This window comes from Dromiciops gliroides, chromosome 3, assembly GCF_019393635.1.
Source record: "Dromiciops gliroides isolate mDroGli1 chromosome 3, mDroGli1.pri, whole genome shotgun sequence".
NCBI lineage: Eukaryota > Metazoa > Chordata > Mammalia > Microbiotheria > Microbiotheriidae > Dromiciops > Dromiciops gliroides.
Window position 1 is genome coordinate 620,365,776 of NC_057863.1, and position 12,033 is coordinate 620,377,808.

The following is a 12,033-nucleotide window of genomic DNA, read 5'->3' on the forward strand; positions in this document are numbered from 1 at the left end:
AGCAAAGGAGTGGGGACTGAAGCTGAGCATTGAAAGGAGCTAGGGTTTCCAAACTAGGCAGCAAGGTGGAGGAACAGCAGATACAGCACCCGGGGAAGACTCATCTTCCTGAGTTCAAATCTGACCTCAGGCACTTGCTAGCTGTGTGACCCTGGGCAAGTCACTTCACCCTGTTTGCTTCAGTTTCCTCATCTGTAAAATGAGCTGGAGAAGGAAATGGCAAACCACTCCTGTATCTTTGCCAAGAAAACCCCAAAGGGGGTCTGAAGAAGAATGGGGCATGAGTAAAAAAAAGACTGAACAACAAACAAGAAGTAGAGATAAGGAAGAAGAACATTTCAGGTACGGAGGACAAGCCACAAAAAGGCACACAGACAAGCCATAGGATGTCAGAGGATCACAGGTATTGAGATAGAAGGAACCTTAGAATGGGACCCCTTCATTTTACAGATGAGGAAACTGACATCCGGGGTTCAGCGATTTGCCTAAGATTGTACAGTTGTAAGTGGTTGAGGCATGATTTGAACCCTAATTCTCTGACTACAGAGCCATTACCTAGCTGGATGAGTTCAGATGCCGAGTGCATGAGGGTGAGTAATGTGTAATAGGCCTGAAGAGATACACTGGGGCTCATTAAAGATCAAACAGAGGTGATAGGGAGCCACAGAAGCTTCTTATGCCTAAGGTGATACCATCAGAAGTCTGCTGTAGGAATATCCAGTTGGCAGGTGTAGGGGAGGATAAATTGGAATGGGGAGAAACTGGAGGAAATGAAACTGATTTAGAGGCCATTGCAACACTCCAAGCAAGAGGCAATGAAGCCTGGATGGTTGTGGTGTGAATAGAGACAAAACAGATCCAGGAAAGCTTCTGGCTACCGGGCTTCTTGCATTCATAATCAATCTAACACTGGAGAGGACAGGCAGCACAGTAAGAATGGGTTTTGAGTCAAAAAACCTGAGTTTGGGTCCTGTTTCTGACCCTTATTAATATATGAAGAGGAACAAGTCCATGCATTAATTTCCTCAACCATAAAATGAGGATAACCACAACTTTTACTTCTCAATTTCATAGCATGCTTATAAGGAAAAAAAATGCCTTGGAGGTCATCAGATGTAACATAAATGTGAGTGATTGCTGAAGGACCTTGCCTAGGAGGACCATACACCCTTATGCTGGCAGAGGCTCCCTTTATGGTTATGAAATGCAAAGTTTTGCAAACAGGGAGAGAGGATATTGAGTGGTCTCTTAATTTATCAGTCAAAGACTTAAAGGAATTGGGTTGAGACTCGAAAAGTCAGTCCATACGCTCCTGTCCAGCAGGGATCATCTTTATTCCAATGCAGTAGTGCAAATGTGAGCCCCCACAGAGAATCAGCACTTTGGACAGGGGCCACATTATAATCTCTAGGGTACATTCCCCTCTAAGTACACTCACATAACTCCTGGGGACATTAATGGAAGCAAGGCAGACACATAAAGCCCCCTCTATGCAAAGTGCCTGATTAAGGGCATAGCACGAACAATATTATTCATCATCGTGGTAGGTGACCGTCATGACCTGAGATGCCTGGCACCAAAGAAGCCAGAATAGAAGGGCTGATGGAAATGGTTTTACTTACAACACAGCTGTTTGAAATTTTGCCCAGGTCCAGAGCACAATGTCTGGCCCATATGAAATGCTTGATGAGCTGAACTGAATTGAAGGAATAGATGAATGAATAAAAAAAAATATTCATCACATTATGTGTCAAGCACTGTGCTGGGCCTAAAAAGAGAAAAATCTGGGAAAGCTAGGTGGTGAAGTGGATAAAACACCAGCTCTGGATTCAGGAGGACCTGAGTTCAAATCTGGCCTCAGACACTTGACACTTACTAGCTATGTGACCTTGGGCAAGTCACTTAACCCTCATTGCCCTGCACACACAAAAAGAGAGAAAAATACAAACAGTCCCTGCCTTCAAGAAGTTTATACTTTAATTAGGGAGCATACTACATAAAAGAAATTTAAGTTCTAGTGAAAATGGAAAGAGAAGGGGAGGAAGGGCAGAAGTGAAGAACTGAGTTGAACTTCCAGTGCCATGAATTGGTGATCATTTGCTTTCCTAGCTCACAGAATCATAGATTTCGCCAAAGGATACTTTAGAGGTCATCATTTTCACTTTTCTAATTTTATACTCTCAGAGAAATTAAGTGACTTTCTCTAGCTCACAAAACTATTAGGTGTCAGTGGCAAGATTTGATCCCAGGTCATCTGAGATTAAATCCAGTGTTCTTCTCAATGTACTACAGTGTCTATTATTGAGGTGGATGTTCCTTTAATGGGAACAATTTATACCAGGATCTACTGGAATGCTTTATGTTGTATAGTGTTGGGAAGAAGATACCCAGAGTGCACTTAAAACCTGATTCCATTGACCCCTGCCCTCCCAAGCCCTTTATAATCCCCACATTACATAAAATAAGATGCACCTGTCATTGACTGCTTTGGGAGAGGGTAGATCAAATTGGCTTCAAAACTCTTAGAAAACATCAAACTTACATCTGTGATGGTTCCCATATGTGGTACCTTTTACTGTTGTTTTTTTTTTTTTTTTAAAACATAACAGCTTGGAAATGATGCTTTGCTTTGACAGGGAACTGTGAAAATGTGCCATTTCTCCCGAGCCAAACTTGTAGCACCCCATCCAAATACTATTTATTAAATGCCTCCTGGGCGGCACATGGCACATTCTGGGGTGCTGGGTTGTGGGAGTCTTGGCCCTGGGATATTTAAAGACAACAGACAAACTCAGCCCCGCTCTAAGCTGCAGACGGGAAAACTCTTCTCACCTTCCTGGCCCTAAATGCCTTGCTGGAAGAGGAAGGAAAAGGCTTTCAAATTTCTACCCCTTCCATAAACCATACTATAGCTGAGCCTTCTCCCTGACACAGGGCCCGGTGGTGCATCTGAAGTGTGACCACATGCAATCTGGATTCACCAAGCTCCCAGTAGGTCCTCAGAAGCAGCCAGCGGGGAACTGGAAAGTGGCATTCCTACTCTCCTATGCTCCATGCTAAACCCCAGGTTTTGTTTTTTGTTTCTTAGGGTTTTTTTAAATGTTGGCATTCAGTGATCTGGGCCATCACCTAACATAGATTGCATTAATGTTGAGATTTAGAGCAGAATTCTCTACCAAAACCTCCAAGGAAACATTCTAGAGTTACAACATGCTTCGAGATTATAGAAATTCCCTCTCCTACAAGCCAATCGATAGATATTAATTAGAGAGGGGAAGCTTCAAGTGAAAGAATTCTTGGGAGAAGGTTCACACATTGATTTAAATTCATATCAAGGGGCAGCTAGATGGCGTCCTGGATTCAGGAGGACCTGAGTTCAAATCCAGCCTCAGACACTTGACACTAGCTGTGTGACCCTGGGCAAGTCACTTAACCCTCATTGCCCTGCAAAAACAAACAAACAAACAAACAAATTCCTATCAAGATCTAAGTGACTTCTTTTTCCATGGGCAGATTTGGATAGCAAAAAGGAAGAAGGAGAATATGGGAGGGGACTGGTCATCTGAAGAGGGAAAAGGACCACAAATCTAGGGAAAAGGTCCAGAGGGGAGTGCTAAGGTTTGCTGTTGTTCAGGCATTTTTCAGTCGATTCCAACTCTTGGTGACCCATTTGGGGTTTTCTTGGCAGAGATATTGGAGTGGTTTGCCATTTCCTCCTCTGGCTCATTTTAAAGATGAGGAAACTGAGGCAAACAAGGTAAAGTGACCTGCCCAGAGTCACACAGCTAGTAAGTGTCTGAGGCCAGATTTGAACTCATGAAGATGAGTCTTCCTGACTTTAGGCCCAGCACTCTATCTACTACGGGATTTAAAACTAGAAGGGCCAGGGCATGTAGGTGGCACAGTGGATAGAGTACCAGCCCTGGAGTCAGGAGGACCTGAGTTCAAATTTGGCCTCAGACACTTAACACTTACTAGCTGTGTGACCCTGGGCAAGTCACTTAACCCCAATTGCCTTTCCAAAACAAACAAACAAACAAACAAAAACCTAGAAGGGCCCCCGGAGATCAGAGTTAGAATGGGAAGAACATTATCTTTGGGGCTAGAGGATCTGAGTTCAAATACCACCTCTGAGGATGACTGTTTTACCTTCGCGAATATTTTCATCTCTTGGGGGCTGTTTCCTTCATATATAATAAGATGAGGGAGTATGACTTAGCTGGCTTCTGAGGTCTCTTCCAAGCTTTCAACCTCTGATTCTATGAGTATCTAGTACCATCCCAAACTCTTTATGAGAAACTGAAGGAGAAGCTGAGTGATTAGCCCAAGGTCACACAGAAAGCAGGCAGCAGACATGAAATTCAAGCAAAGAAGTCTTCTGACTCCACTATTTCCACTTGTGCAGTCTGCTCTCAGATCAAAGAATCACAGAATCATTGACTTGCAGAGTTGGAAGGGACCTTGGTAGCCATATAGTCCAACCCATGGTGGAAAAAAGACTTCCTTCTCTGACACATCCGACAAGAGGTCATGTAGCTTTTTACTTGAAGAACTATGATGAAGGAGAACATCCAGGACTACCTATCTGCTTTGAGTGGGCTAGTTATAATGGTTGGGTAGTTCTTCCTTTATATCAAGCCTAAATTGATCACTTTGGAATATATCTACCCATTTCTAACTCGGGCCAAGCAGAAAAAGGTGATTTTTTTTTTTTGCATGGCAACCCTTTCAAAACTTTATAGCTACCATGTCCCTACCCAGAAGCCTTCTATTCTCCAAGGTAATCATCCCCTTCCTTCAACCAATGCTCATATGACATGAGTCATATGACTCTTTTCCCATGGTGCTCTTCGGCATATCCATGCTCCTCATTAAATGTGGTGCCCTGACCTGAGTACAGTACTACAGCTGTGTCTCCCTTCTCCACCTCTTTCCTGTTTCTCTCCCACTCTCTTCCCACTCTGGTTCTGGAAAGAGAACTTATACTCCTGGAAACTATATGTCAATCATTTGTCCCATCACTCCAATTGCCCCTCCCCCATATGACTTCCTTGACCATTCTCTTATAAGTATTGTTTTCCCCCGTTAGAATGTAAATTCCTCAAGAATCAGTGCTTGTTTTTGAATCCCCTACACTTAGAACAGTTCAGGGAATATATGGTAAGTCTTTAAATAAATGTGTTCTTATTCATTCATTCATCCATCCATCCATCCATCCATCCATCCATCCATCCATCCATCCATCCATCCATCCATCCATCCACTCACTCATTCATTCTTTCATTCATGAGGGCAGAGTAGGGCACTATTACCACTTTATTCTCTGTCTCTCAATGATCAAAGTCACCTGCTTCACAATTTTGCCAGAGCCAATCCCACTGGGTTTGTGGAAATGCATTAGTAACCATGCAATCCATTCCCTTTGCCAACTCAGTCTCCACAGGCACCAGAACTGCACAAACCATACTGAATACTCTGGTTCAGCTTGGGACAATAAAGGAAGCCTGTTTCTTCCCCCTTTCTCATCTCCAATCTGCTGCAGACCTACAAACACTTCAGCTACCCCCACACTGCTGGAGAAAGGTTCCATTCAACTTTCAAAAGTGGATTTCACTATAATTGGTCTTTAATGTTATGAAAGCATTTCCCCCCTTGCATCAAGCTTTGTCTAAATTTTTTAAACAAAGACTAATTTACAGACCCCAAACTACTTGGCAAATTCTCCTGAAGTTTCATCGAAAAATCTCAGGCTGTCTATAGGCTCCAGGCATGTTGAAAGGCGGCTTTGTTATGGGCGCCAAATCCAACGAAAATTGTTCTATAGACAAAGGGTCCCCCTTTCAGTGAAACACAGAGCGCCCGTATGCATGTCCATGGGTTTCAAGGGTGCCATAGAATCCTAATGCCCCAGGAAGTGCTCTCTGGGGCCAAGACCTGCCTCTGGGAGCCTGGCTTGGTGGGGAGGGAAGAAAGTGGAAATGCTTCTCCACCAAGAGGGTCGCAAGGCTTTGGCGAAAGACAGCTGGCGGCGGCTAGGTGGCGCAGTGGATAAATCACCGGCCCTGGATTCAGGAGTACCTGAGTTCAAATCCGGCCTCAGACACTTGACACTTACTAGCTGTGTGACCCTGGGCAAGTCACTTAACCCCCATTGCCCTGTAAAAAAAAAAAAAAAGACAGCTGCCATTTCTAGATGGACCTGCGGCTGACCGTCTTAAAGGGAAGGTTGCCTTCCCCCTTCTCCAATACTCACAGCTATTTACTAGGAGGGGAACATGGACAATGTGGGGAGCCTGGATGAATTGGATGGACTCAGTTACCACAGAGGATACACCCATGGGAAATAGCTCTAATGCTAGTCTTCCTGTGCTTCCCGGAGTATGCTATTGGGCCTATTTATGAGATAACCTCTTGGTATTGATTGAGGGAGCTGCTCCAATATGGCTTGTGCAAGGGAATAATATGTAGAATGGCTCTGGAGGCAGCATTCAATTCAGTTAGATTCTAATCCACAAGCATCTATTGAGCTCTTATTATGTCCTAGGAACTGGGGAATACAAAGACTAAAAAAAGCAATTAATCAATCAACAAGCAATTATTAAGCACCTCTTATAGACCAACCACTTTGCTAGGAACTGGGGATGAAACGTTTTGTTGTTGTTTTTTAAGGCAACCTACCAGCCAACTTTATTAAGCTTTAATATTTATTAAGCAACTAGTATGTCAGGAGCTGACTCTAAGAGGGGAATACAATATGGAAATACAAAACACCCCTCTATCAGAGAGGCAACAGTGGTGAAATGAATAGAGAGCCAGCCTCAGAGTCAGGAAGACTTGGGTTCTGAGTTCCATCTCTGACACCTTTCTGGTTCTGGGACTCTGGGAAAGTCAATTAACCTCTCAGTGCCCTATGCAACAAAGAGTATAAATTGAAGAAGCTGACAATTTTCATTGGTAGAAGGGATTTCCTCCTTTGAGAGTCCCCCATACCAGTGAAATCTCTGATCCAATACCTATCCCTATGCAAAATAATTTTAGGAAGAAGGTGTCCAGAAAAGCCTCATGTAGGAAGGAAGTACCTGAGCTTTGCTGGGCATCCTGGGAGGTAGAGGTGAAGAGGAAGGCTATCCCTGGTGTGGAGGGTTACTTGCACAGGCACTAAGGTTCGAGAAGGATGTCATTCCCCTGGGCTAGCTAGCCGCTGATACTGGCAATTTAGATTGTGTCGATCAACACATAAAAGGGATTTCTTCAGAAGAATTAGCCAGAATATTGGAGTTCTAGCTCAGGCTCTGACACTAACCACCCACTAGCCTCATCTTGGACCAATCGCTTTCCCATCTCTGACTTTCCATTTCCCCATCTGTCAAATTGAGGCGACATCACCCACCCTACTTCCCCATATAAAGTGCTACTACAAGGCTGAGCTAAGAGGATATGTTGGGGGTGGGAAGGGGAGGGAAGGTCTTTGAAGAGTCCAAAGCACACTGCAAACATATGCACATGGCTTTTTGTTAGTGGGTAGCCTGGATGATAGCTAGAATGATTTTCATTTTCATTTCTAGTTGGATACACAGAGACCGTGTCAACGACTAAAATCTGAAGAATTTAAATCATGCTATCTGGAAAGGGTAGCTGGTGAGTTTTAATCTTTCTTTCTTTCTTTCTTTCTTTCTTTCTTTCTTTCTTTCTTTCTTTCTTTCTTTCTTTCTTTCTTTCTTTCTTTCTTTCTTTCTTTCTTTCTTTCTTTCTTTCTTTCTTTCTTTCTTTCTTTCTTTCTTTCTTTCTTTCTTTCTTTCTGGGTCAATGAGAGTTAAGTGACATGCCCAGTAAGTGTCAAGTGTCTGAGGCCATATTTGAACTCAGATCCTACTGAATCCTGGGCCGGTGCTTTATCCACTGCGCCATCTAGCGGCTCCCCCTCCAGCCATTGATTCTTTATAACCTATCCGGAGACTGTTAGAAATAGGACAAAGGTGTGCTGGGGATGCCTGTACTCTAACTGGTCTTTCCCTGCCTTTGTCAGTTTCTTCCAGGTTCACTCTAAAGAAAAGCATTGCTCATAGGAAAAGTTAGCCCCTTTATAGTTGTGGCTGTCTAGGGCCGGAGAATAATCAGAACTAACTAGTTTGAAGCCCCACATCACCATTTACCACCTGGGTGACCTTGGGCAATGATAGTATGAAAAGCTAACATTTACATAGCCCTTTGATTTTTTCAAACCCCTCTATGTACATTATTTCGATTGATTCTGAGGACACTAGAAGCCAGGGTATATCATTACCTCCACTTTTTTTTTCAGAAAAGGAAACTGAGGCTCAGAGAGATTAAAATGATTTGCTCAGGGTCACACAGCTTTTGAGGTGGGATCTGAACCCAGTAGCAGAGCCTGAATTCAGTCATTCAACAGGGATTTCTTAAGCAGGTGGTACTCACCATTATTAGCCAGGCACTGTACTAAACTCTGGGAAATTATGTTAAGCTTAAGTCTTCTGCCTTCAACCCTAACCCTCTCTACCATGCTACAATAATCTAGAAGAAACATCATCCCTGCCCAGGAGAAAAGTTCCTGGGACGTCTTCCCCGCCTCTGCACCCTCCCCCACCCCCCATTAATTGCCAAAAGCATGCTGACATTTTAAAAATTGAAGTTTGACATAATTACATTTTAAAACTATGCTTTTAGCTTTCTTCGACCTCAGCCAAAATCCCCCTCACTTGTCAAAATAATTTTAAATGTGGATTCCCCTTGAAAAAAAAAGATTGATGACATTTGACTAAAAATCTTTTTTTTTTCCTGCTGCTAATTATGAGTAAAAATCTTTGGGGCTTTCTTGTCCTATCACATTGACTTCTCTAAGTGATGAGTTGGGTCCTCCTCCTTTTAAATACTTTCCATTTTCAGAGAAGAGGGAAATGTCTTTCACCATTTTAATTACCAATGAAACACTATATTCAGAATGTATAGCAAATGACTTAATCATGGGACAGAGACCGCTTTGTTAATCAGGGATAAATCTAGGATATTGTGGGGCCCCTGACTTTTATTCTACTTCCTTGCCAGTCTAATTAATGGTATTACCCTCTGAACTGTGTACACAAGCTTAAAGAAATTTAAGATAGGCAGAAAACATGCCTTAAGGTAGGATGGGGGATGGGGAGCGGGAAAGACTGACAACTTGGGCTTGTTCACTCTGAAGTAGCATACCTAGAATCTAACTTCTATAATGACTGCCATCTGCATCTCCAACTATCCAGGTGTGGGCCAAGAGCATCCTCTGGTTGCTGCAATCTGGCTTCTTGCAGAATGGAAACAGTGACAAGATGATAATGTCTAGACTTTGGTTTCTGGCACCAATGTACAATTTTGCAATTTCTTTACAATATTTAATAAACATACACATACACAGACGCTCAGCAGGACTCACTCCAAATGGTCTTCATTTGAATTCTTCAACTTAGCCAGGTTGGTGAAGCAACACCATTCTCCCTGTTTGTTCAGGTTCCATTTTTCTGTGATGTCAAGTTCTGCTAGAACTAGGATCGGTTAACTTGGACTTTGACTCAGGATGCTGAGTGATAGGAGCTTTGGTTATAGGACCATAGATAGAATGTTGGAAAGGCCTTCAGAGGCCATCTAGTTCAAATCAATCTCTCTCTCTCTCTCTCTCTCTCTCTCTCTCTCTCTCTCTCTCTCTCTCTCTCACACACACACACACACACACACACACACACACACACACACACACACACACACACACACACACGGAAAAACAGAGCCCAGAGAGATTACAGTGACTTTCTTGGGGATGTCCCAGAGGGGTATCTTTTACAACTTAACTCCTGGAATTTGAACACAGGTCCTTCAACTCCACATCCTGTTCTCTTTCAGCAATTAGAAACAACAAAGCTTAGGACTTGGTCTGTAAGAAGAATTAGTTAAAATGGATAAAGGACTGGGATGAGTCTCTCGCCTCCCAGACCCTGAGGAGCTGGGGAACCTTGAGATAGTATCTTGAGCATGTTGGGGTACTTGGCCTGGAAACAAAAAATGTCCATAGCTATGGTTTTGGTGATAAGCAAGAAAAATACTTGTGGTAATTAGTCTTTTGCCCCTTTGTCAATTTTCCAGTCCTCCGATTGCTCTTGATAGAATGTGAGCAGCTTGAGTGAGTGTGGGGGACTTAACACAATGCCTGGTGCAGTAGTGGTTAATAGATGCTTAGTTTTATAGGAGGCAAAGGATGTGTTTGGGCAGAAGGCATTCCTGGTGGCAGGTATGTATGAGTCATTAAATGAGCAGATCTAAGAGGCAGCAGACCATAAGAATCAAAGCAGCAAAGCACTTCTAGTCTAACCCAATAGCAGCATGCCTAGCACTCTAAAGGCTTGTTATTTGATCCAGCCCCCTTATTTTTCCAGAGGGGAAACACTAAAGTCCCAAAATTATCAAATGAGGTATTTGTAAAGTGCTTAGCACAGTGCTTGGTACACAAGGGGTGCTTAATAAATGCTCATTCCCTCCTCCCCCAAATAGGAGGTTATTTGCCCAAGGTTATATAGAAAATAAATAGCAGAGTTGAGATTTGAACCAATGTTTTCTGATTCTCCTGTACTTTCTCTGCCTTAGTGGGTGAGCTGACTCATTGGAAAAGTGGGCAGGCTGGAAAGGAGCACAGGCATACAAGTTCTCTACTCAAAGGATAGAATGAATGGGGAGGTGGTCTCTGGGGTCTGAACTGAAAATTCCCATTGATAGGATGCTAGTTGCTTTACTCCCTGGATTTTCTATGTCCAGGCTGACCTTGTGGCTTTTCAGAAGATTTGACATTGAGGATTAGTTAAAAAAAAAATTAAAAAATAAAACTTGTTCTGGGTTGCTTAGCGTAGGAAATATATCCCAAGCAATTTTAATTAACTCAATTAACATGGAATACCCAGAGGGTTTCTGGCATAGAACCAGACTCCTTCAACTGATCCTTGCGGCATGATATCTAGGCCCTTCCCCATCCTGATTTCTAATCCTGGACATTTTCCAAGTTATTGTGTCTTTCTAAAATATCGGCACCCAAATTGAACACAGTGCTCTGGGGCAGAGGACAGCAGGGTGATCCCCTCCTTGCCCTGGATGCTTTGACTCTCGAAAGAGTCCAACATCCCATTAGCTATCTTAGCTACCACATGGTCCCAAGCACTGGGTCAGAAGTCCACCAAACCTCCATATCTTTTTCAAACACAAACCTCCCTCTAGGGGAGGGGCTGCCTGGTAAGAATGTTTTGAACAAGGACTCCGAGGGGGTGAGGGCAAAGGACTGATCTATCCTTCCCAGGAATGGTGCTATTGTTGGGACGACCCATGAAGTGGGATAACAATGCCGGCTATAATTGTCATTACTGTTCTCTGAATTGGGAAGGAATGGGGGGCAGAAGTGGGGTGTGGCATGGAGATGGCCAGAACTGACAGGGTGGCCCTGAGACCAGCCAAGAAAAAACAGAGCCTGGGGTCACACGAGGGCTGCCTTCAAATTCTGGAAGACCTGTCCATCTTCGGAAGGCAGATCCACCTAGATTTGTAAAGGTGGAGCTATGAGTAATGAGTAAAGGTTGCAAAGGGGAAGATTTAGATTTGATCTAAAGAGAAAAAAAACCTTTCTAACAATAATACTTAATTTTGAAAAATATGGAACAAGCTGCCTTAGGAGGGAGATCAAGAGATGGAATTTGTTTTAGGGAGAAGTTTAGGCTTGCTGCATGGTCTATAGGGGGTGCCAGAGTGTATTCTCGAGTCAGGAAGACCTTAATTCAAATCTGAATTGGATGTTTTCTAGCTGTGACCCCAGGCAAGTCACTTAACTTTTGCCTGCCTCAGTTTCCTCAACTGTAAAATGGGAATAATGCCATAATGATACCATAATACTAGGGTGTTTTGTTTTGTTTTTTGAGAGGCAATTAGGGGTTAAGTGACTTGCCCAGGGTCACACAGCTAGTAAGTGTTAAGTGTCCGAGGCCAGCTTTGAACTCTGGTCCTCCTGAA

At 43.2% G+C, this 12,033-nt stretch overlaps 1 protein-coding gene across 3 annotated transcripts in view; it reads right to left on the bottom strand.

Annotated features, from left to right (window-relative positions):
- Positions 1-12,033, bottom strand: part of KAZN (kazrin, periplakin interacting protein) — a 1,448,845-nt gene that overhangs the window by 574,818 nt on the left and 861,994 nt on the right. The gene's annotated exons all lie outside the window — the stretch shown is intronic.